The 24,311-nt window shown below is 44.0% G+C and overlaps 1 long non-coding RNA gene across 1 annotated transcript in view; it reads right to left on the reverse strand.

Annotated features, from left to right (window-relative positions):
• Nucleotides 1–23,807, reverse strand: part of LOC144578940 (uncharacterized) — a 308,082-nt gene extending 284,275 nt beyond the window's left edge. The window contains exons 1-3 of the long non-coding RNA XR_013525538.1: nt 23,709–23,807; nt 22,131–22,248; nt 17,117–17,257 (exon numbers count right to left, since the gene is read on the reverse strand). This is a non-coding gene — a long non-coding RNA (uncharacterized LOC144578940). The remainder of the gene's footprint in view (nt 1–17,116; nt 17,258–22,130; nt 22,249–23,708) is intronic.
• Between the last annotated feature and the right edge of the window lie 504 nt (nt 23,808–24,311).

Consider the following 24,311-nt stretch of genomic DNA (forward strand, 5'->3'; position numbering starts at 1 on the left):
AAGAGTAGCACATGTTTGCAGCTGAATAGTTCTGTGGTCTGCTCCTAGTCCGGACTTCTTCATCTAAGAAGTGTGACAGGCTATCTCCATTTTGTCGCATTTTCCTTGATTCCTTTAGTCCCAACCAGCAATGTTTCTGTTGGTATCATCCCATCTATATTCCTGACGTTTTGCGGAGATGGTTGATTAAATCTGTGGATCACACCCACACTCATTTCCATATCACATTGTTGGTCCACTACCCGCTTTGGGTTATCTTTCAAATATACTTGCTCAGTTTTTATACTATGGACAGACTGCACATTTTTTATTCTCCAATTTCTGGTTCCTTTTCGATCAACAAGTCCACCTTCAATGCATGTCTTTCCTCTCTTGTCTTACTATGAGCAGTGAAGAAGAGCCATGCTGATCCTTCATCACTTTGCCACATGTTCTACCTCCCACAAAATGCTAGAATGCAAACAATATCATTCAGCACGCTCTCTGCTACTTCATAAGAACCCGCTTTTCTTCATTGCTTGATAACATGTTCCTCATTTCTATGTGTGAATATAAGAATAGCCTTTACTGTCTGTGTTTCCACCAGCATCATGTTAATGGAAGCTTTCTCTACAGCTCTTCTCTTTTCTTTCCAAGCTCTCAGCAGAATCACCTTTAGAATTCCATTCACAGAAATCTAGGCTTTTTGTGGCATGACCCTCAAAACTCTCCCAGTCTCTATCCATCACCCAGTTCCAAAGCTCTTTCTACATTTTTAAGTATTTGTGATAAGAGCACCTGACTTCTCAGATTCACCAGGGTTGAAATGAAGGAGAAAATGCTAAGGGCAGCCAGAGAGAAAGGTTGGGTCACCCACAAAGGTAAGCCCATCAGACTCACAGCAGATCTCTCAGCAGAAACCCTACAAGCCAGAAGAGAGTGGGGGCCAATACTCAACATCCTTAAAGAAAAGAACCTTCAACCCAGAATTTCATAACCAGCCAAACTAAGCTTCATAAGTCAAGGAAAAATAAAATCCTTTGTGAACAAGCAAGTACTCAGAGATTTCATCACCACCAGGCCTGCTTCACAAGAGTTCTTGAAAGAGGCACTAAACATAGAAAGGAACAACCAGTACCAGCCACTCCAAAAATACACCAAATGGTAAAGAGCATCAACACAATGAAGAAACTACATCAACTAATGGGCAAAACAGCCAACTAGCATCAAAATGGCAGTACCAAATTCATACATAACAATATTAACTCTAAATATAAATGGACTAAATGCCCCAATCAAAAGACACAGACTGGCAAATCGGATAAAAAGCCAAAACCCTTTGGTGTGCTGTAACCAGGAAACCCATTTCACATGCAAGGATACACAAAGGCTCAAAATAAAAGGATAGAGGAAGATTTACCAAATAAATGGAGAGCAAAAAACAAAACAAAACAAAAAAAACAGGAGTTGCAATTCCCATCTCTGATAAAATAGACTTTAAACCAACAAAGATCAAAAGAGACAAAGAAGGACATTACATAATGGTAAAAGATCAATGCAACAAGAAGAGCTAACGATCCTAAACATATACGCACCCAATACAGGAGCACCCAGACACATAAGGCAAGTTCTTAATGACTTACAAAGAGACTTAGACTCCCACACAATAATAGTGGGAGACTTTAACACCCCATTGTCAATATTAGACAGATCAATGAGACAGAAAATTAACAAGGATATCCAGCACTTGAACTCAGACCTGGACCAAGCAAACCAAATAGACATTTACAGAATTCTCCACCCCAAATCCACAGAATATACATTCTTCTCAGCACCACATCGCGCCTATTCTAAAATTAACCACATAATTGGAAGTAAAGCACTCCTCAGCAAATGCAAAAGAACGGAAATCATAACAAACAGTCTCTCAGACCACAGTACAATCAAGTTAGAACTCAGAACTCAGAAACTAACTCAGAACTGCACAGCTTCATGGAAACGGAACAACTGGCTCTTGAATGTTGACTGGATAAACAATGAAACGAAGGCAGAAATAAAGGTGTTCTTTGAAACCAACGAGAATGAAGACACAACATACCAGAATTCTGGGACAAATTTAAAGCAGTCTCTAGAGGAAAATATATAGCAATAAATGCCCACAAGAGAAGCAAAGAGAGATCTAAAATTGACACCCTACCAGCAAAATTGAAAGAGCTAGAGGAGCAAGATAAAAAAAAAAACTCAAAACCTAGCAGAAGACAAGAAACAACTAAGATCAGAGCAGAACTGAAGGAGATAGAGATACAAAAAAAACCCTTCAAAAAATCAATAAATCCAGGAGCTGGTTTTTCAAAAAGATCAAGAAAATAGACCACTAGCCAGATTAATAAAAAAGAAAAGAGAGAATAATCAAATAGATGCAATAAAAAATGATAAAGGGGATATCACCACAGATTCCACAGAAATTCAAACCATCATCAGAGATTATTACAAACAACTCTGTGTACATAAACTAGTAAACCTGGAAGAAATGGATAAATTCCTGGACACTTGCATCCTCCCAAGCCTAAACCAGGAAGAAGTCAAAACCCTGACTAGACCAATAACAAGGTCTGAAGTTGAGGCAGCAATTAAGAGCCTACCACACAAAAAAAAGCCCAGGTCCAGATGGGTTCACAGCTGAATTCTACCAGACACACAAAGAGGAGCTAGTACCATTTCTTCCGAAACTATTCCAAATAATCCAAAAAGAGGGAATCCTTCCCAAATCATTTTATAAGACTAACATCATCCTGATACCAAAACCCGGCAAAAACTCAGCAAGAAAAGAAAATTCTGGCCAATATCCATGATGAACATAGATGCAAAAATCTTCAATAAAATACTGGCAAGCCGATTGCAACAGCACATCAAAAAGCTTATCTGCCATGATCAAGTAGGATTCTTCCCAGGGATGCAAGACTGGTTCAACATACGCAAGTCTATAAACGTAATTCACCACATAAACAGAACATAAGACAAAAACCACATGATTATCTCAATTGATGCAGAGAAAGCCTTTATCAAAATTCAACAGCCCTTTATGCTAAAAGCCCTCAATAACACTAGGTATTGACAGAACGTATCTCAAAATAATAAAAGCTATTTATGACAAACCAACAGCCAATATCATACTGAATGGGCAAAAACTGGAAGCATTCCCTTTGAAATCTGGCACTAGACAAGGATGCCCTCTCTCATCACTTCTATTAAATGTAGTACTGAAAGTTATAGCCAGAGCAATCAGGCAAGAAAAAGAAATAATGGGTATTCAAATAGAAAAGGAGGAAGTCAAATTGTCTCTGTTTGCAGATGACATGATTGTATATCAAGAAGACCCCATTGTCTCAGCCCAAAATCTCCTGAAACTGATCAGCAACTTCAGCAAAGTCTCAGGATACAAAATCAATGTGCAAAAATCACAAGCATTCCTATAACCAATAACAGACTTAAAGAGAGCCAAATCAAGAACGAATTGCCATTCACAATTGCTAAAAAGAGAATAAAATACCTAGGAATATAACTAAAAAGGAACATAAGGGACCTCTTCAAGGAGAACTACAAACCACTGCTCAATGAAATAAGAGAAGACACAAACAGATGGAGAAACATTCCATGTTCATGGTTAGGAAGAATCAACATCGTGAAAATGGCCATACTGCCCAAAGTAATTTACAGATTCAACACTATCCCCATCAAGCTACCAATGACCTTCTTCACAGAATGGAAAAAAACACCTTAAACTTCATGTGGAACCAAAAGAGAGCTTGCATAGCCAAGTCAATTCTAAGCAGAAAGAACAAAACGGGAGGCATCACACTACTGGACTTCAAACTATACTACAAGTCTACAGTAATCAAAACAGCATTGTACTGGTACCAAAACATAGATATAGACCAGTGGAACAGAACAGAGGCCTCGGAGGCAACACAACATATCTACAACCATCCTATCTTTGACAAACCTGACAAAAACAAGCAATGGGGAAAGGATTCCCTGTTTAATAAATGGTGTTGGGAAAACTGGCTAGCCATGTGCAGAAAGCAGAAATTGGAACCCTTCCTGACACCTTACACTTAAAAAAAAAAAAAAAAAAAAAAAAGAGCACCTGACTTCTCAATGCCAATTTCTCTCCTAGTCACTTCAGGCTGCTATAACAAAATATCAAAGACTGGGTGGCTTCTAAGCTGTAGAGAACTTGTTTCTCACAGTTCTGAAGGCTGGAAGATCAGGGTGCCAGCATGGTCAAGTTCTGGCGAGGGGTCTCTTTCGGGTTACAGACTGTTGACTTTTCATTATATCCTCCCTCACATGGAGGAATGAGGATGGAGAGCTCTCTGGAGTCCCTTATATAATGGCACAAATCCCATTCCTGAGGGCTCCACCCTCATGATCTCATCACCTTCCAAAGTCCCCCATGTCCAAATACTGTCACTTGGGGGTTAGGATTTCAACAAATGAATGTGGGTGAAATAATAGGAGAGTGCTTTGGTGGGACTCCAGTGGAAAGTGCAGGATAAGCAGAAAGAAAGGAAAGAGAGTCAACAGGGGACAGGAGCTGAAAGGGGGATAAGAGTGAGCCTGTGTGGGTAGAAAGTGGGAAGGAAGGTATGTGAGAAGACCTGCCCAATGCAGTTGAATGTTTGTGTTCTTTGTTTATTATTTTCCCCTAACTCCACAGCTCTGTTTCTTACTCCTGTTGCTTTGAAGAGAAGGCTGTGGAAGACAAAAGCATTCCACATATGGCGTAAAACCTGACCCTCTACATATCCCTATTCCAGAGAAGTCATTTTGATGCTAGAAACAGAAACCCCTTGACTTTAGGTCAAATCAAAAGGAAGTTTCCTAAAGGATTCAGAGGAAGCTCACAGAACCCAAGTAGAGTTGAGTCTAGTGACATGAGCTTGAACTGGAGAGTTGAGAACCTGTATATGTGTTGCTTTCGGCCCACAAACCACACAAGCTAGTGGGGGAGGACCAGAGTAGATCCTTCTTCATGGCCCTTGGAAGGAACCAGCCCTGCTGACACCTTGACCTTGGTGTTCTATCAGGATGCCTTCACCTTGGTCTTGGACTTCTAGCCTCCAGAACTAGGACAATAGACATTTTCTTGCTTAAGCACCTGATTTGTGGTTTTCAGTTACAATACCTCTAGCACCTCTATACATACATAATATATGCATATGTATGAATCTACAAGACAAGGCAACCAAAGTTTTCCAGGAAACCACGTATGTATGTATGTACATATGTACGTATGTATAGAGAAAGAGAAAGAAAAGAGGGTCAATGGGGGATGGGGAGCTGAAAAGGGGATAAGAGTGAGCCTTGTGGGATATGCATATATCTCACCTCTCAGGCTGCAAGGCCTCTCAGGCCTGCCTCTCTCTACACATCTGTTCCATTTCCTTCCTCCTGATCACCTCCCCTTAATTAGTTATAGTTCCTCAGAACAGAGGACTCGGAGGCAACACAACATATCTACAACCATCCGATCTTTGACAAACCTGACAAAAACAAGCAATGGGGAAAGGATTACCTGTTTAATAAATAGTGTTGGGAAAACTGGCTAGCCATGTGCAGAAAGCAGAAACTGGACCCCTTCCTGACACCTTACACTAAAATTAACTCCAGATGGATTAAAGACTTAAACATAAGACCTGGCACCATAAAAACCCTAGAAGAAAATCTAGGCAAAACCATTTAGGACAGAGGCATAGGCAAGGACTTCATGACCAACACACCAAAAGCATTGGCAACAAAAGCCAAAATAGACAAATGGGACCTAATCAAACTCCACAGCTTCTGCATGGCAAAAGAAACAGTCATTAGAGTGAATCAGCAACCAACAGAATGGGAAAAAAGTTTTGCAGTTTACCCATCTGACAAAAGGGCTGATATCCAGAATTTACAAAGAGCTAAAACAAACGAGCCCATTCAAAAGTGGGCAAAGGATATGAACAGACACTTTACAAAAGAAGACATACATGAGGCCAACAAACATATGAAAAAATGCTCATCATCACTGGTCATTAGAGAAATGCAAATCAAAACTACATTGAGATACCATCTCATGCCAGTTAGAATGGTGATCATTAAAAAATCTGGAGACAGCCAGGCACAGTGGCTAACGCCTGTAATCCCAGCACTTTGGGAGGCCGAGGCGGGTGGATCACGAGCTCAAGAGGTCGAGACCATCCTGGTCAACATGGTGAAACCCCATCTCTACTAAAAATACAAAAAATTAGCTGGGCATGGTGGCACGTGCCTGTAATCCCAGCTACTCAGGAGGCTGAAGCAGGAGAATTGCCTGAACCCAGGAGGCGGAGGTTGCGGTGAGCCGAGATCATGCCATTGCACTCCAGCCTGGGTAACAAGAGCAAAACTTCATCTCAAAAAAAAAAAAATCTGGAGACAACAGATGCTGGAGAGGATGCGGAGAGATAGGAACACTTTTACACTGCTGGTGGGAGTGTAAATTAGTTCAACCATTGTGGAAGACAGTGTGGCGATTCCTCAATGACCTAGAAATAGAAATTCCATTTGACCCAGAAATCCCATTACTAGGGATATATATATCCAAAGAATTATAATCGTTCTACTATAAGGACACATACACACAAATGTTCATTGCAGCACAGTTTACAATAGCAAAGACCTGGAACCAACCCAAATGCCCATCGATGATAGACTGGACTGGGAAAATGTGGCACATATACACCATGGAATATTATGCAGCAATCAAAAACGATGAGTTCGTGTCCTTTGTAGGGACATGGATGAACCTGGAAACCATCATTCTCAGCAAACTGACACAAGAGCAGAAAATCAAACACCGCATGTTCTCACTCATAGGTGAGTGTTGAACAATGAGAACACATGGACACAGGCAGGGGAGCACTACACACTGGGGTCTGTTGCAGCGAATAGGGGAGGGACAGTGGGGAGTGAGGAGTTGGGGAGAGATAGCATGGGGAGAAATGCCAGATATAGGTGATGGGGAGGAAGGCAGCAAATCACATTGCCATGTGTGTACCTATGCAACAATCTTGCATGTTCTTCACATGTACCCCCAAACCTAAAATGCAATAAAAAAAAGAAAGGAAAAGAGTCTGCTGCAAATAAATAAATAATTAGTTATAGTTCCTGCTCCTCCTTTGTTATGACTTGAATTATATGCTTCCAAATTCATATGTTGATGTCCTAATGTCCCATATCTCAGAATGTGACCTTATTTGGAAATAGTATCGCTGTAGATATAATTAACTAGGTCAAGATGAGGTCATTAGTGTAAGCCCTAGTCCAAGATGACTGGTATCCTTAAGAAGGAGGGAGGGAGTTTGGACACACACACACAAGGAGAATATCATATAAAGAGGCAGACAGAGATTGTAGTGATGGGTCTAGAAGACAAGCGACACCAAAGACTGCCCATAAAGCACACAAGCTAGGGGAGAAGCCTGAAGTCAACCCTTTCTTATGGCCCTCAGAGGGAACAACCCTGCTGCCAGCTTGAGCTTGGTATTTGCCTAAGACACCTTCACCTTGTTGGCGTGCAGAACCCTTCATCTTGATCTTGGACTCGCAGTCTCCAGAACTAAGACAATGAATGTCTGTCACTTGAGCCATCTGGTTTGTGGTTCTGTTACAGCAGCCCAAGCACCCCTCACACTGACCTGCTCCTGGCTTTGGTTTTCTGTGGCAGACCTGCTCACAGGCTGACCATGCACAGGCTGACCCTGAGTCTGTTAGCTCACACCCCACAGAGACTCTAACTGCCCAAGCTCACCTGTTTAGGGAAGAGTCACCACTGAACTTGGTACCACTGTCTGTGAGAGAAGTGGATAAAATTCTCTGCTATAAACCAGCCACCCAGGACCATGCCTGCAACAGGGATTGTAGGGATGAGGCAGTCAACAGAGAAGGAACATGGCTTCCAAACCCATATCTGCTGCACCTCAAGTATAACATTCTCTTCTATGTAACATATTCCTGGAGTCCCAGTTCTCAGCCTGAACAAGTAGGTAACCGGCAGTATGGGGAAAATTTAGGGATCCCTTACTGCTCAGTGACCTCATTCACTCCAGAAGGCCTTTTATGAGATAGATATTGTGGTAGCTGCTGGAAATAAGAAGTTGAAGAAGACAGTGCTGTTCTGAAGGAGCCCATGGCCAAGTGCAAAAGACAGACAATAAACATTAATATATTGCTGTATGCTTAATTATTGTAACTTCAGGACTTAGAAGGCATTACACAATTTGATCCCCTTAACAGCTCGATAGGGTAGACCTCTCTATTCCTGTTTTACAGAGAAGAAATCAGAGTCGCACAGAGATGAAGAAACTTGTCTGAGGTCACACAGCTGGTAGGTGGTGGATCTGGGCTAGGAAGCAGGGCTGGCTGATCCCAGAGCCTTCATCTTCAGTCCCTACACAGAGCCGCATCACATTCAGATACAGCAACCACACTCGACTGTATCGAAAGGCAGGACCAGTGCCAAACAGAACCACAAGCTGGAAGTGTTGGGGCAACATGAGGGAGGGGCAGTCTATTATGCCAGGAGCAGACAGAGATGGAGAGGCTGAGTATAAGCAGGCCTGGATGTCTGGTTGCAGATCGGCACCTGAAGAGCTGGTGGGGGCATCTCTCTGGCATCACTGGTGGGTGAGAGGCAAGAAGGATCTCATGCAGGAAGCAGGACAGGAAGGGTCAGGACAGGCAAAGAGATGGAGGCCTTGAACATCAGGCTGAGGAGTACGGAAGTCCACAGACTTTTCTTAGCACAATCTCATAATCTAAGCACATTTTTTAAAGATGCTCTGGCAGCCCTAAAAAGACAGAATATAGGAAGGTAGAGACAGGATGCCAGAGAGTATTATGATGAGTACAGACAGAGAGGAGGGGCTGAACAAAGACAATGGCAAGGGGCTTGAAAGACAAGACTTCAGGAGGTGGAACACAGAGGATGTTTTACATGGAAGAAATAAGAGAGAAGGTGGAATTTAAGCCATGTGGCATCTCTTCTGTGTTTTTCTTTTTTTTTTTTTTTTTTTTTTTTAATTTTTTATTGGATTATAGGTTTTGGGGTACATGATCAGAGCATGCAAGACAGTTGCGTAGGTACACACATAGCAGTGTGCTTTGCTTTTCTTCTCCCCTTCACCCACATTTGGCATTTCTCCCCAGGCTATCCCTCCCCACCTCCCCCTCCCACTGGCCCTCCCCTTTTCCCCCCAATAGACCCCAGTGTTTAGTACTCCCCTTTCTGTGTCCATGTATTCTCATTTTTCATCACCCACCTATGAGTGAGAATATGCGGTGTTTCATTTTCTGTTCTTGTGTCAGTTTGCTGAGGATGATGTTTTCCAGATTCATCCATGTCCCTACAAACGACACGAACTCATCATTTCTGATTGCTGCATAATATTCCATGGTGTATATGTGCCACATTTTTCCAATCCAGTCTATTATCAATGGGCATTTGGGTTGATTCCAGGCCTTTGCTATTGTAAACAGTGCTGCAATGAACATTCGTGTACATGTGTCCTTATAGTAGAACGATTTATAGTCTTTTGGATATATACCCAGTAATGGGATTGCTGGGTCAAATGGAATTTCTATTTCTAAGGCCTTGAGGAATCGCCACACTGTCTTCCACAATGGTTGAACTAATTTACACTCCCACCAACAGGGTAAAAGTGTTCCTTGTTCTCCACATCCTCTCCAGCATCTGTTGTCTCCAGATTTTTTAATGATCGCCATTCTAACTGGCGTGAGATGGTATCTCAATGTGGTTTTGATTTGCATCTCTCTGATGACCAGTGACGATGAGCATTTTTTCATATGATTGTTGGCCTCATATATGTCTTCTTTCGTAAAGTATCTGTTCATATCCTTTGCCCACTTTTGAATGGGCTTGTTTGTTTTTTTCCTGTAAATCTGCTTGAGTTGTTTGTAAATTCTGGATATCAGCCCTTTGTCAGATGGGTAGACTGCGAAAATTTTTTCCCATTCTGTTGGTTGCCGATCCACTCTAGTGACTGTTTCTTTTGCCGTGCAGAAGCTGTGGAGTTTCATTAGGTCCCATTTGTCTATTTTGGCTTTTGTTGCCAATGCTCTTGGTGTTTTGTTCATGAAGTCCTTGCCTACTCCTATGTCCTGGATAGTTTTGCCTAGATTTCCTTCTAGGGTTTTTATGGTGCCTGGTCTTATGTTTAAGTCTTTAATCCATCTGGAGTTAATTTTAGTGTAAGGTGTCAGGAAGGGGTCCAGTTTCTGCTTTCTGCACATGGCTAGCCAGTTTTCCCAACACCATTTGTTAAACATGGAATCCTTGCCCCATTGCTTGTTTTTGTCAGGTTTATCAAAGATTGTATAGTTGTATGTATGTTGTGTTGCCTCCGGTGCCTCTGTTTTGTTCCATTGGTCTATATCTCTGTTTTGGTACCAGTACCATGCTGTTTTGATTACTGTAGCCTTGTAGTATAGTTTGAAATCCGGTAGTGTGATGCCCCCCGCTGTGTTCTTTTTGCTTAGAATTGACTTGGCTATGCGGGCTCTCTTTTGGTTCCATATGAAGTTCATGGTGGTTTTTTCCAGTTCTGTGAAGAAAGTCAATGGTAGCTTGATGGGGATAGCGTTGATTCTGTAAATTACTTTGGGCAGTATAGCCATTTTCACGATATTAATTCTTCCTAACCATGAACATGGAATGTTTCTCCATCTGTTTGTGTCCTCTCTGATTTCGTTGAGCAGTGGTTTGTAGTTCTCCTTGAAGAGGTCCCTTACGTTCCTTGTGAGTTGTATTCCAAGGTATTTTATTCTTTTTGTAGCAATTGCGAATGGCAGTTCGCTCTTGATTTGGCTTTCTTTAAGTCTGTTATTGGTGTAGACGAATGCTTGTGATTTTTGCACATTGATTTTATATCCTGAGACTTTGCTGAAGTTGTTTATCAGTTTCAGGAGTTTTTGGGCTGAGGCGATGGGGTCTTCTAGGTATACTATCATGTCGTCTGCAAATAGAGACAATTTGGCTTCCACCTTTCCTATTTGAATACCCTTTATTTCTTTTTCTTGCCTGATTGCTCTGGCTAGAACTTCCAGTACTATATTGAATAGGAGTGGTGAGAGAGGGCATCCTTGTCTAGTACCAGATTTCAAAGGGAATGCTTCCAGTTTTTGCCCATTCAGTATGATATTGGCTGTTGGTTTGTCATAAATAGCTTTTATTACTTTGAGATACGTTCCATCGATACCGAGTTTATTGAGGGTTTTTAGCATAAAGGGCTGTTGAATTTTGTCAAATGCCTTCTCTGCGTCAATTGAGATAATCATGTGGTTTTTGTTTTTGGTTCTGTTTATGTGGTGAATTACGTTGATAGACTTGCGTATGTTGAACCAGCCTTGCATCCCTGGGATGAATCCTACTTGATCATGATGAATAAGTTTTTTGATTTGCTGTTGCAATCGGCTTGCCAATATTCTCTTCTGTGTTTTTCTTATAGGTGGCTCTAAAATGTGCCTCTCAAAAATTTCCAATTTCTGCCCACAGTTTTTTTTCTTTCTTTTTCTTTTTCAAACCAAGTCTCACTGTCACCAAGGCTGGAGTGCTGTGGTGCAATCTCAGTTCACTTCAACCTCCACCTTCCAGTTTCAAGCGATTCTCCTGCCTCAGCCTCCCAAGTAGCTGGGACACCTGCCACCATGCCCTGCTAATTTTTATATTTTAATACAGGCAGGGTTTCACCATGTTGGTCAGTCTGGTCTCAAACTCCTGGCCCCAAATGATCTGTCCACCTCAGCCTCCCAAAGTGCTTGGATTACAGGCATGAGCCACCATACCTGGCCTTCTGCCTGCAATTTCTAATGTTTTTCTTTCTATCTAACATCCCCAGTATTGGCTTGCATGTTCCAATAGCACTAGTACACACACACAAAAGTAGGTACACACACACACACACACACACACACACTGATTTGTCACATCTAGTACCTTTAATTATTTTACTGGAACAATCTCTTTGATGTGAGAGAGGTAATCAGAATATCTTTTTCAGGAAGGTAAGAACTGGTTATATTCTTGACCTGATTCCAAACACCCAGCAAAATCACTGGAGAGCAATTAATTAAATGGTTATATACGTGTCTGGCTTAGAGATTTTTTTCCTATCTTCTCTCTCGGTCTCTGCCTCCTGTCCTCCCTAACCTCTTCCTTATTCCCCTTCCCCCACTTTGTACCTACTGGTTAAGAAGCTAAATTTCATTTCCACTGGTGGTGGAACATAGCTTTGTTTTTTAAAGGCACTCACAATCTAAGAGCTTTATTTTTTCCCCCTTTTACCATGTTGATGCTATATTTAGCAATTTTATTAAGGAGATAATTTACGTAAATTCCATACTGGTGCCCTGCTGAGTAGCAAGCTAACTAATTCTATTCTTCTTATTAGGGAAAACAGACAAACCAAATGAGATTTAAAGACCAGACAGACGAATTTGTGTCTGTGCTGAAGTCAGGCGTAGGGCCTCAGAAGACATGTCCAGAGATGTGAGGAACAGAACACGGCGTTCCACCCACCAGCAAACAATTGATAGGAGAGAAATAAGGCAGGAGGGAGAGGGAATATATTTCAATAAAGGGGAACAAAACGCAGCAACAGGATTCCACCTGGGGCACAGTGGGACCCACAGTGGGATCTTGGAAGAGCATCTGCAGAGCTCAGATTAAAAACTCCCCCTTTTTTTGGCCCTCTTTGACAGGTCCCAGCCACAACTCCACAGGTGCCAATGGACTAGTCTTCCCAAGAGTTTTCTATGGCTGTGTTTGCTCTCTGACATTTTCCATCTCATTTTCAGCTGCACCCCCATGGCAGGGAGGGACCACATCTCTTCAATTGACTTGTTCAATCTCCTTCTCAGCTCCAAACATGTATACGTGGGCTTCTTAATAAATACAAGGGAACCTTACTTTCAACAAAGCCTATAAATGAAAAGGCTGCTGTGTACCACAGGCATCAAGGGATGGTTATTAGTTTTATAAAAAGACAAACTAGAGAATTCTTTCCAATCCCCAGCTCCCTCAGTGCATGGGAAATGAGATTCAATTTAGAAAAAAAATTCAATTGATAACACAACTTTGGAGAATGCTCTGCTGTGAAAAGAAAGCACAGCAGGGACGAGGCACTGATGATGATTAAGGAAAGGAAGAGAACATAATTTCCTTCCTTCCCAATAGGTCTGATATTAAAATGTAGTGCAGGCCTAGTACATGCCAAATGCTTTCAAACACCTTCACCATGTCTGGTCCTCATAGGAGCCCTGGGGGAAGGAGAGTGGCTTTATGGTATAATCGAGGAAACGGAAGCTCAGAGAGGCTACACAGCTTGGACACAGCCAGGGTGGGGCAGGGCCAGCATCAGAACTTGGGTCTTTTGCCTCCAAGCCTCTTCTGCCACCCCACAATTCCCTCTTCCACAGAGGCACATTTCCATGGGATTCTAAGGCTGCCTTTCCTTTTCTAAAAAAAAATATTGTAGCAGAACGTGAAAAGCAAACTCCCCTCAAGGTCAATATACCCTTATTCTGGGGAAAACAACTGTAAAACCCAAGGTCTTTTCCCTGTTTGGGCTATTAAAGATTGTAGGGAGCTCTAGGGATCTCCAATGGCTTTATATGAAACACAAATCCAGCACCAGATGCAGGCATGAGGTGCCAGAAGGAGGGTGGCCTGGGGAGTTGACTCCCATGGGTTCCTTATTCCTTGACAAGCTTACCCTGACCCTTGTCAGCCAAATGCAGAAGTTCTTTGAGGCCATTGCAGAGTAGCTGCTCTCCAGCGTCTTCACAGTGTGGCCAAGTAACTGATCTCTGGCCAGGAAGATGAGAGCAAAAGTGAAGCTGCTTGTGTCACCTCCCAGGCACAATTCTTCATGCTCCCTCCTTCTACAATGATAGATGAGGACAGCAACCCCGGAAGACATGTGTTTGTTCCAAGCGTGAACTCACAAGCTGAAATTTTGAGCTCTCCTTTGGATAGCATTTAGTGTTCCTAACTCATACAATCTCATGCAAAAGCACAGATGGAGGCTCAGGGTAGAGTTGGGAGAGTAAGTTGGGAACTTGAACCACTGAATGTGGTATGGCAAATGTATCAGTTCTTTCTCATGCTGCTTACAAAGACATATCCCAAACTGGGTAATTTATAATGGAAAGAGGTTTAATTGACTCACAGTTCAGCATGGCTGGGGAGCCCTCAGGAAACTTAGAGTCATGGCAGAAGGAGAAACAAGCATTTCCTTCTTCACATAGTGGCAGGAAGGAGAAGTATGAGAACCAAGTAAAGGGGTAAGCCCCTTATAAAACAATGAGATCTTGTGAGAACTTACTATCATGGGAATAGCATAGGGGAAACCGCCCCCGTGATTCAATTACCTCCCACTGGGTCCATCCCATGGCATGTGAGGATTATGAGAACTTCAATTCAAGATGAGATTTGGGTGGGGACACAGCCAAACCAATCAGCAGAATAGCTAGATCAAAAATTTGGGACCAGAGAGAACAAACTTATGTCTCAGCTCTACAACTTACTAGCATTTCATATTGACCAAGCTTCCATCACTGTCTTCATCATAATGCATAGGTTAGAGCCAGATGACATAGACCTGACCAACACCCCTGCCTGCCCACAGGAATAAACAAGTCCAGAGGAAAGACCCCAGATACTGGTGTTAGTTGGACTGATTTGAGCACCATCTTTTTAGCACACACACACCCAGCACAGGGCCTGGTGTGTGTTTGCTAAAAAGATGGTGTTCAAATCTCCTCCCTTCCCTCCTATGCCCCCACCTCTTTCCCAGCTGTGACTCAGCCTCAGGGTCCCCTGATAGGATAACTATGCCACCTCTGCCTTCTTTCTTGCCTCCTCTCTCAGTTGACCAAGGGTACACAAGTTAGGCATGAAGCAAGAAAGAATATTCCCAAGTTGTAAGAACAACTGTTCCAGTCTCCCCTGGAGGATGGTGGCAGAATTTATGGGTTTAGTGGGTAGATTCAAAGTTTCTGGTATCTTTTTCCCCACAATCCGATCTGGAAAAAGTGAGAAATTGACATTTTCCAAATAACTGTATTTTTACATCCTCAGAATCAACCTTAACAAGAACCAAGGTCTTCTACATACTTTATCTCACCTTTTCAAATGTTCTACACAGACTAGCAGGGTCTAGTTTCATGGATGAGAAAACCGGTACTCGAGGCAAAGTGACTTGTCCAGGCTCACACTCCAGGATTCCAGGCCAGATACCTCTGACTCTGGGATTCAGACTCATTTCTTACTATACCCCTCCTACCCCTATCACCTCCTAGATGTTTTAGAAAGAAAGCTTCTATCCTCCCGTCACACTTTCACTCTCCCTTCCCCGGTGGACCAGACTTCCTTTGGTTCAGACAAGACCTTATCTTGCCACCCACTCACCTCTTTCCTATTCTTTCTCTTGGCTAATCCAGGTGATGTCAGTCTCCATACAGTCTCCAGGAACTAAGGGAGACATGTTGGCAAGAGATGCCCAGGGGGAAAAACAAAGGGAGGTGCTCTTTTGTAAGGGAACTCTGGGCTTGAACATCCCCAAGAGCAAAGACCCTTTCAATTTTGTACCTGAGTGCCTCTCTCACCTCAACCTACTCCCAGACCAGCTAACCACATCTCAATAATCACACCCTTTTAGCCCTAGAATTTTCCTTCAAGGTTTTCCATTTAATGTTCCTCAAACCAACATTTTTGTGAAAGCCCAATTACTCTGGTACCAGTTACTCTGCTAACTAAATCCCCTGTTTGTGGTGTCAAACAAAACTCACCACTGAGCCAGAATGGGAGTCCAGGACTCCCCAGCCACTGCGCTGAACACCCATCTCCCACCTCACTGAGAAGGCACTCAGCTCTCTCTCACTGGAACTTCTCAACCAGAGGAGACACAGGTTTCTCAGCTGAAAAGATCTGAGAGGCAGCCTCTGGGAGACAAACAACGGAATGAGGGAGGTGGTCAGTGGCTTTATTTGTATTTGTTAGAATATTCACTATGCATTGCTCTATGTCAGCTAACTTTGTACCAGCCCCAAATCTCTTCCTTCTAACAGCTTCCATCAGCTGCCTGTGGTGGCTCATACCTGTAATCCCAGCACTTTGGAAGACTGAGGCAGGTGGATCACCTGAGGTCAGGAGTTCAAGATCAGCCTGGCCAACGTGGTGAAACCCCATCTCTACAAAAAAAGAATAGAAAAAGTAGCCAGGTGTGGCAGCAGACACCTGTAATCCCAGCTACTGAGGAGGCTGAGGTGGGAGAATTACTTGAACCCAGAAGGTGGAGGTTGCAGCGAGCTGAGATTTTGCCTTTTCACTCTAGCCTGGGTGACAGAGTAAGACCCTGTCTCAAAAAAAAAAAATACACATTTCCATCCTATCTATGTTCTCCAGGAAGCTTGATCATGGGAGACAACTGAGTAAGTTTCTCTCATCTGCAAGGCTTAGCTGCTCCCCGAGAGATGCAGCCCTCCCCTGCCTTACCTCACCCTCCCCAATTAAGTTTCCTCCCCAAAAGCTGCAACCCAAGCAGTGAGGGAAGCCGCATAGTCTTCTTTTCTTTTTATTGTCATTGTTATTGAGAAACACTATTGTTACCTTATCTCCCAATTTATTTTAAAACTATCTGTGAAAGCGTTCGAGCCATCTGAAGGGGGAGAAAACCAATCCAGCCACAATGAATCGACTTTTGTCCTAACTGGCTCTGTGCTTTTCTGTTCAGGCAACATTGCTTTTTGTTTTGTTTTATTTTGTTTTTAATTGAGCTATGGGGGAAGAGAAACATGACTCCAAGAAGGTAAGCAATAAACTCGAGAGTCCAGGCTTGGGAATTTTAGTTCCAGTATTCTGCTTGCAGGGCTTCTGGGCAAAGCATTTCAACTCTCTCTACCTCTGTTTTACCTCCCAGAAAAATGAGAGCAGGTTTCATTGTCCTGATGGCAAAGGAGCAGTCACAGTAAACACTTACTATAAACATAAAAGCTTCATGGTGGGGAAGAATTACTTGAGAAACAGGGGCTGATAACCCACCTTGTTATGATGAACAGCTGCTTGGTCAGCACCTCTCCTCCCAGCCAGAGACATTGAAGGCTCCAAGGTGAGCAGAGACCTTGGTTTGAAATCGAGCCTTCAGGCAACCATAAGCCCCGGTCAGGGACAGTCATCTGGGCCCTGAGAAGCAGAGAGAAAAGGAGACATATTTATTTAGGTATGGTCCTCACTTCCCACTTCACTTGTGTATTTTTCATTTGGTCTTCTGGCATTATAATCTCCACTGTCTGGATGAGAACCCTGAGGTTCAGAGACTTATACAACTTCCCCATGGTTTCACATCTTCTCAACACAGAATTAAACCCAAGAGGTTCTTGAAAGCTTTTTAAAGTTTGAGGAATAACAGTGCGTTACAGAAAAGGACACACCTGGTGCAGACTTCTGCCTGCCTGTTTTCCAGGAGAACCTGGCTTTTGCTGTCCATGGTACTGAACTTTTCACCCTGTGAATGCCCCTTCTCTGCTAGCCCTTTCTGGGTTTTTGTTTTATTATCCTCCTTCCAGGCTGGTTTTTCTTTCACCAGCCCTGAGGGTGGTGGGGTGCCTCTTCTAGTCTCACCTGACTTCACCTCTTCTCCATGTACCAGAATCAAGGGAGAGGTATCTATGACTCTGAACAGCCACCAGACAGCAAATCTAGGGTCCTGGGCCCTTCCTGCAATGTTATCCTGAGGCTGTCTTGATCCAAAATGTCCATCTTGTCCTCCAGCCTGGCCAACTTCTCTGTCAAGACCAGAATCCCAAAGCACCTCCTCCTGGAAGTTATCACAGACCCCCTTCCCAATGGTCCCAGGCCCTAGGGTGTAGCCTCCTTGGGGTTTCTTTGACACCCAGGACATGCCTCTCCTATGACACCTGGACCATCAAGAGAGAACTACGTACAATGAGCTGTTGTTCCTACTGGGGTAAGGACTGAAGTTTGGTTTATTTGTGTATAACCAGCATGTAAGAGGAAATGAACACTGCTGCCATGTGGAAAACTGGTGCTGGAATTGAAGGCAAGGCACATTGTTTTGCGGCATGAAGGGGTTACACCCCAGTCACAGAATTTCTCCAAGCCTCTTTGTCTCTGAGGACATTACCCATGAGTTGTTGTGAGTCCAAAACCTGGACTTGATGGCAAACACATAGTTTTGAGGCATGAAGGGGTTACACCCCAGCTCCTGGGCTACACCCCTTAGAGGCTTACAGAAGCTCTCTAAGCCTCTTTTGAAGATTTTACCCCTGGGTTGTTGTGAGGTTCAGAAGCATAAGGAGAACACACTTGTCCTTTGAGAAAGATACTTTTTGCTGGGAAAAGGAGAGCTGAAATCATAGATAAGTGAAAAGCTCATGAAGGAAATAATCTTTTAGTGATGGAAAGAACACATAGGCTGTAGAGATGCTAAAATGGGAATGAGGTGAGGGGGAAGTTCACATGAAGGAAGGAAGGAAAGTGAATACTCAGAAGCAACATCAATTCAGTCAAATTTTATTGAGCAACTACTATGTGCCACTCACTGTGCTAAGTGCTGGAGACAAGGCATGGTAGTGGACACCTGCAGTCTTAGCTATTTGGGAAGCTGAGGCAGGAGGATTGCTTGAGCCCAGGAGTTTGAGGCTACAGTGAGCTGTAACTGCACCACTGTACTCTAGCTTAGGTGACAGAGAGAGACCCTGCCTCCAAAATAAAGATAAGTGCTGAGGGATACAGGAATAAAGAAGACAGACATGGTTCCTGCCCTCCTGGTCTTACATTCTAATTGCAAAGGACAAACAACAAACATAAATAAAAAATACTAGATACTTTCTTATTGGCAGAAGGGATATGAAGTTGATATGCTGGGGATACTAAAGATGGCAATGCTCCAGAGGTGGTGAGAAAGAAGTCCCTTCTGAGGTGGTATATCTTAGCTGAGAAGTCAGTGATGAGACAGAGCAGGTTGAGGAAGAGCACAACAAATGTACAGCACATGCAAAAGTCTTGGGGCAGGAACAAGCTCCGCATATTCAAGAAACCAAAAGCAGTTTAGAAAGAGCAAATAAGAAGAAAGGAGGATGACATGAGGCCCAATGTCATATGTAAGGAAGGGGGACTTGTCTATTTGGACCAGAGTTGAAGCAGCCAATGAGCCTAGAAAACTAATATGTACTGAAGTTAGAAAACCTCAGACACCAAATTAAACTGGATGAACTTCATCCATCGGGAGCAAGAATGGAGGCATGAAGGCATGATCCAGGTCTTCTAAGTGGCTCATCAGGGCTGCTCCCAGATATTTCTCACAAAATGGGGTGACCCTGGGAAGAGCGGAGCACCTGACCCAGAGCCCAAAGGCAGCAAGGTAAAGGAGTGTAAGACTGTTGGTCATGTTGTATTTAATTTTGTTGTTTTTAAAAATAATAAAAGGGACAGGGTCTCACTATGTTGTCAAGGCTGGTCTCAAACTCCTGGCCTCAAGAAGTCTTTCTGCCTCAGCCTCCCAAAGCACTAGGATTACAGATGTGAGCCACCATGCTCAGCCTGCTGCACATGTTTTACTATAGAATGTCTTGGCAGAAAGTCACCTTCTTCATCTTCTTCACTGAATGAGAAAATGAAGCCAGAGAAGAAACCCGAAAAGTAGAAGGGGTGAGAATCAAAAGTGTAACTCACGTTTATCAATACCTAGTTACACAGGAATGAGATCTGTGTTCTGCAAATGCCAAAGTGTTTTTTGGCTGGCACTCAGTTATGATCCTGTGGTAGTGATCACCTGTTAACACAGAAGTGCCACAAGACAGGTGCAGCATGGAATGCAGAGCCAACGCCTACAGGGAAGTTGCCCTGGAAAATCACCTGGATCTGCAGGGAATTTGCAAAAGAAAGAAATAGACTCTGGTTGTATTATGTCCCTGAGCTAGTTGGAAGTTGTTTGTTATGGCAGGATAACCCAACCTGTAATGACTAATACAAAACACAGGCAGAATGACCCAATCTGTTATGACTAAGAAGGGTTTTGCTCAGAAATTTCTGTGAGTTTCTAGCATGCATGTGTGCGTGCCTGTGTGTGTGCACGGTTGCATGTGTATAGCTATATGTGTCCACTGCTGGGGGTATATGCCTTTCTAGGTGAGTGTCTGCCACGCTCCCAGGAGGGCTACAGTGTCCTCAGTGCCACTCTCTGATGTCCTGGCTGAGCGTGGACAGACTCTGGGGAACCTAACAGAGCCCACCTGCCCAGGTACCTCCAATGTGATCACAACCTGCAGAGGTGGGGCCTGGAACCAAAAGGGAGTGCTGTCCCTCCATATGGTCCTAGAGCACACTGTGGAGTCCTCATTTCCAAAGGTCTCCTCCCAACCATTTCTATCCTTCTGAAAACACCTTCTCTTAGAGCCAGAGAGAGTTGGAGACAAAGGTCCCTTCAATGCAGCAACTTGTCCATCACAAGGTTCTAGCTCAAGAACCTAGAGATCCGAGCCCTCCCCTCCCTGATCCAGAGGCAGTTAGAGACAAAGGTCCCTTCAAAGCATCAACTTGCCCATCGCTAGTTTCTAGCTCAAGAACCTAGAGATCAGACCCCTCTCCTCCCTGCCTGCCTTCCTGCCTTCTCCAGCCCCTGGGCCCATGGCTCTCCGTGCCTGCGTCCTTAATTTATACAAACCATTTTGTAATAAGAAGTCACCTCACTTTATAATAAGAAAGTCACTCCTTGCCTCACTTCCTTCTCATTGTAACTCAGGAAAGGAGGCTGGACAGGAAAGGTAACCCCACTTCACAAAGGAAGCCAACAAGGTGCGTTCCAGAGGCCAGGGTGTGGAATCTCAACAGCTTGCGAGAGGAGGAGGCAGGAGCCTGCACCCCCTTCTCCTGCCATCTCCAGTGTTCCTTCTCACATACCTTCCAGGACGGGCACCAGTTAGCCAAGAAAAACAAATAAACACTAAAATTTCCACTTCTCTGAAGGCATTTTTGGCACCCCCTACACAATGCCAACAAGAAGAGAAGGAGAAAAGAAATTATTCCATCAATAGCTCTGGCTTCCTCGGGTACAATTCTAATTAAAGTTAGACTGCCAAGGGCCTTCTGGAAAGGGCTAAAAATAAACTAAGGGCATTTTTAGATTGGGGGAAGAGTGTTTAGCAGGGAGGCTGCAGAGTAGGGGAGTGGGTGTGGGGCCCAGCAGGGTACTGGACCCTGGGGAGACAAGCCTGGCTGTGACTTTGAATGAAGGGAAGAGCTATCCTGAGCCTCTCTCTGCATTCATTTCTCCTTTCCTCCTTGCCGTCCCCTTTGAATAATGTGTTTTCGCTGCTACTTCAATCTCAGCCCGTGCTCTCCACATTAACATGTATATTGCTTGGTTAAGGGCTATCTGGCCGGTTGGTTCTAAATAACTGGAATATGACAGGAAGGTGATGGGGGCAGAATGAATGAGGGGCTCGTCAAAAGCTCCCAACTGCCTTTGTCGTTTATAAACGAACGCCCAACTGAGTTCCACAATTCCGATTGCAGCTGCACTCTCCTAAATAGAGTTGGGTGGAGCCCAGCTGGGTATGCCTCCTCGACCTCTCAATCCCTAGGCCCCAGCCCTGGACCATGCAGCCCAGGCATTCACTCACAACCATGAGCTTGTACTTATTCTGAGCCAGGCACCATGCTGAGCAGTGAGGTTCAGGATCACTGACCTCAGGGAGCTTACAGCCTCCAGAGACAGACACTGATCACAAGTCGTGTTTGGTGCATTAAGCCCTGAGGCATGACATGATCAGGAGGCAGGGTGCTCTAAGAGCACTGACAAGGGGCATCCATTCAGATGGGCTCTGATCCAGGAAAGCTTCCTGGAGGAAGTGACTCCTGATAGGAGTGTATATCAACAAATAAGTGTTAGCCCAATGAATTAGTAATTCAAAGCCACTGTCCCCATAACCCAGGGACCATCGTATTATGCTGTTTAATTTCCCTCGTGGCATTTTCCACTTATAAACACATACATACACTTGCATACATAAATACATAAATTCAAAATACATACATATTTTGGTTGTTTGTCCTCTTTCTAAGGTGTGTCTCCCTCCACTATAATGCAAGCTCCAAGGGGCCAAAAACACTGTGTCTTGCTGACTGCATAACTTCAGCAACTCACCCTGTGCCTGGCATGTAAAGAGAGCACAATTATTATTTACTGACTAAAGGATGGGTGGATGGATGGATGGGAGGGGGTGTTTGAAGCAGAGGGACCAGGATCTGCAAAAGCATACAGTCAGGAGACCAGGCAGGGTTTTACCAATCATTCAAAGCATTCAAATCTGGGGCACTGGGTCCCATGAGGGATCTATCAGTAAGAGACAAAACAGTTGAGGTATTCCAGGGCCAGCACAGGCAGACCTTGTGGGCTATTCCAAGGAGATCAGACTTTAATTTCAAGGTATGGAGAGCCATGGGAGGATTTTAAGCAGAGAGGGACATGATCAGGTTTGCTCTTCAGAAAGACTGTACTTGCGGGAGAGGAGAAGGTAGGTTAAAGGGCTGAGTGGAAACTGAGGAACTAGCTGGGAACCTGTTAGCAAGAGTCCAGGAGAGAGAGGCCAAGATCGGGACTGTTGCAGTTGTCCCTCCGCTTACAGAACAGCCTGGTGCTTTTGGGCAGCCAGGAGTTGGCTGGGCAGCAGGGCCTGAACCCAGGGCTGGCTGGACTTCCTAAGTCCCGGGGCAAGTCACAGATCCTGGCTTTCACTGGAAACACTCTGACAGGGAAAGAGAAAGGCCACAGAAGAACTGACAGTGGAGTGTCCCGTACACTTGACCATGAGATTTTCCCTCTGATTGAGCTTCCACTAGTTTCTCCCACTATCATCATCTGGGGTAAAAATAATGACAATTGCAAACAGTTTCTGGGCACTCCTTCTATGCTACAGACATGTTCTAAGCATTTGACATGTCTAATTTGAGCTTCACATGTTGCAAGCACCTGGCTCTGTACTCGGTGCTCCATGCGTAACAGTCACTCTGCTGTGTTTTGCTGTTGTTGTTCTCACTAACATCATCAGCTTATCATCATCCCTGCACAAGAGACACATGTGTAGGACAGATGTTATCATTCCTCGAGTCACAGGTATTGGAAACTGAGGTATGTGAGGCCAGGCATAGTGGCTCACACCTATAATCCCAACATTTTGGGAGGCTGAGGTAGGAGGATCATTTGAGCTCAGGAGTTTGAGACCAGCCTGGGCAAGACAGCAAGACCCCATCTCTATAAAAAAATACAAGAATTATCTGGCCATGGTGGCACATACCTATAGTCCCAGCTACTCAGGAGGCTGAGGTGGGAGGATTGCTCAAGCCCAGGAGGTGAAAGTAAAGGCTGCAGTGATCTGGGATCACACCACTCCATTCCAGCCTGGGCAACAGAGTGAGACTCTCCCTCAAAAACAAACAAACAAACAGGGTACGTGACTTTATCAAAGGCCCATAGACAACAAGGGACAGAGGAACTGTGGAATCCAGTTAATAAGAGTGACCCTAAAACTGTAAACGGAAAGTGACTTTTAACATAAGCCCTGGCACTATGCCAGGGACTGCCCATAGTTTATCTAAATGATGCTCCACAAACCTGTACAGTGAGTATTTCTATCCAACCTCTGTTAGCAAATGAAAAAATGGAGATTCAGAAGGTTGAGAAATTTATGTAAAATCACACAGCTAGTATGAGTTCAAGCCAGAACGTAATACCAAAAGATTCCGATTCCAGAGTCCACTTTCCTCCAATTCCATCACTAGGATTCTGATGCATCACAGTGCAATTCCCTGCATTTACCCATTCCTTCCACAATGCCTTATTTCACCTCTACTACATGCATCGGGCTGAGCCTGCACCTGAATATGTTCTCCTTCCTTCCAGAGGATAGACTATTTGGGGCTATGGCTGGTCGTCTGCAGTGACTCTGATCTCGAGAGCTGGGGCACACTACACAGCTTGTATGATAATGCCATGCAGAAGCAGAGACACATCCCTGGTCACTAGCCTCTGTGGTTTCCCCAAAGAGTTAGTGCTGCCTGTAAAACATTTTTTTGAGCCCTCAGTCTTCAGGTTAAATGTTGATGCTAATCTTCTTCCAGATGCACATATCCCCCCTGCTGTCTGCACTCCCAAGGAGCAGCACAGGACAGACTACGAGGTGCTCCCCATGAAGTTGCTGTAATTTGGGCCCAGATG

This window comes from Callithrix jacchus, chromosome 13 (genome assembly GCF_049354715.1).
Source record: "Callithrix jacchus isolate 240 chromosome 13, calJac240_pri, whole genome shotgun sequence".
In the NCBI taxonomy this organism is placed as follows: Eukaryota; Metazoa; Chordata; class Mammalia; order Primates; family Cebidae; genus Callithrix; species Callithrix jacchus.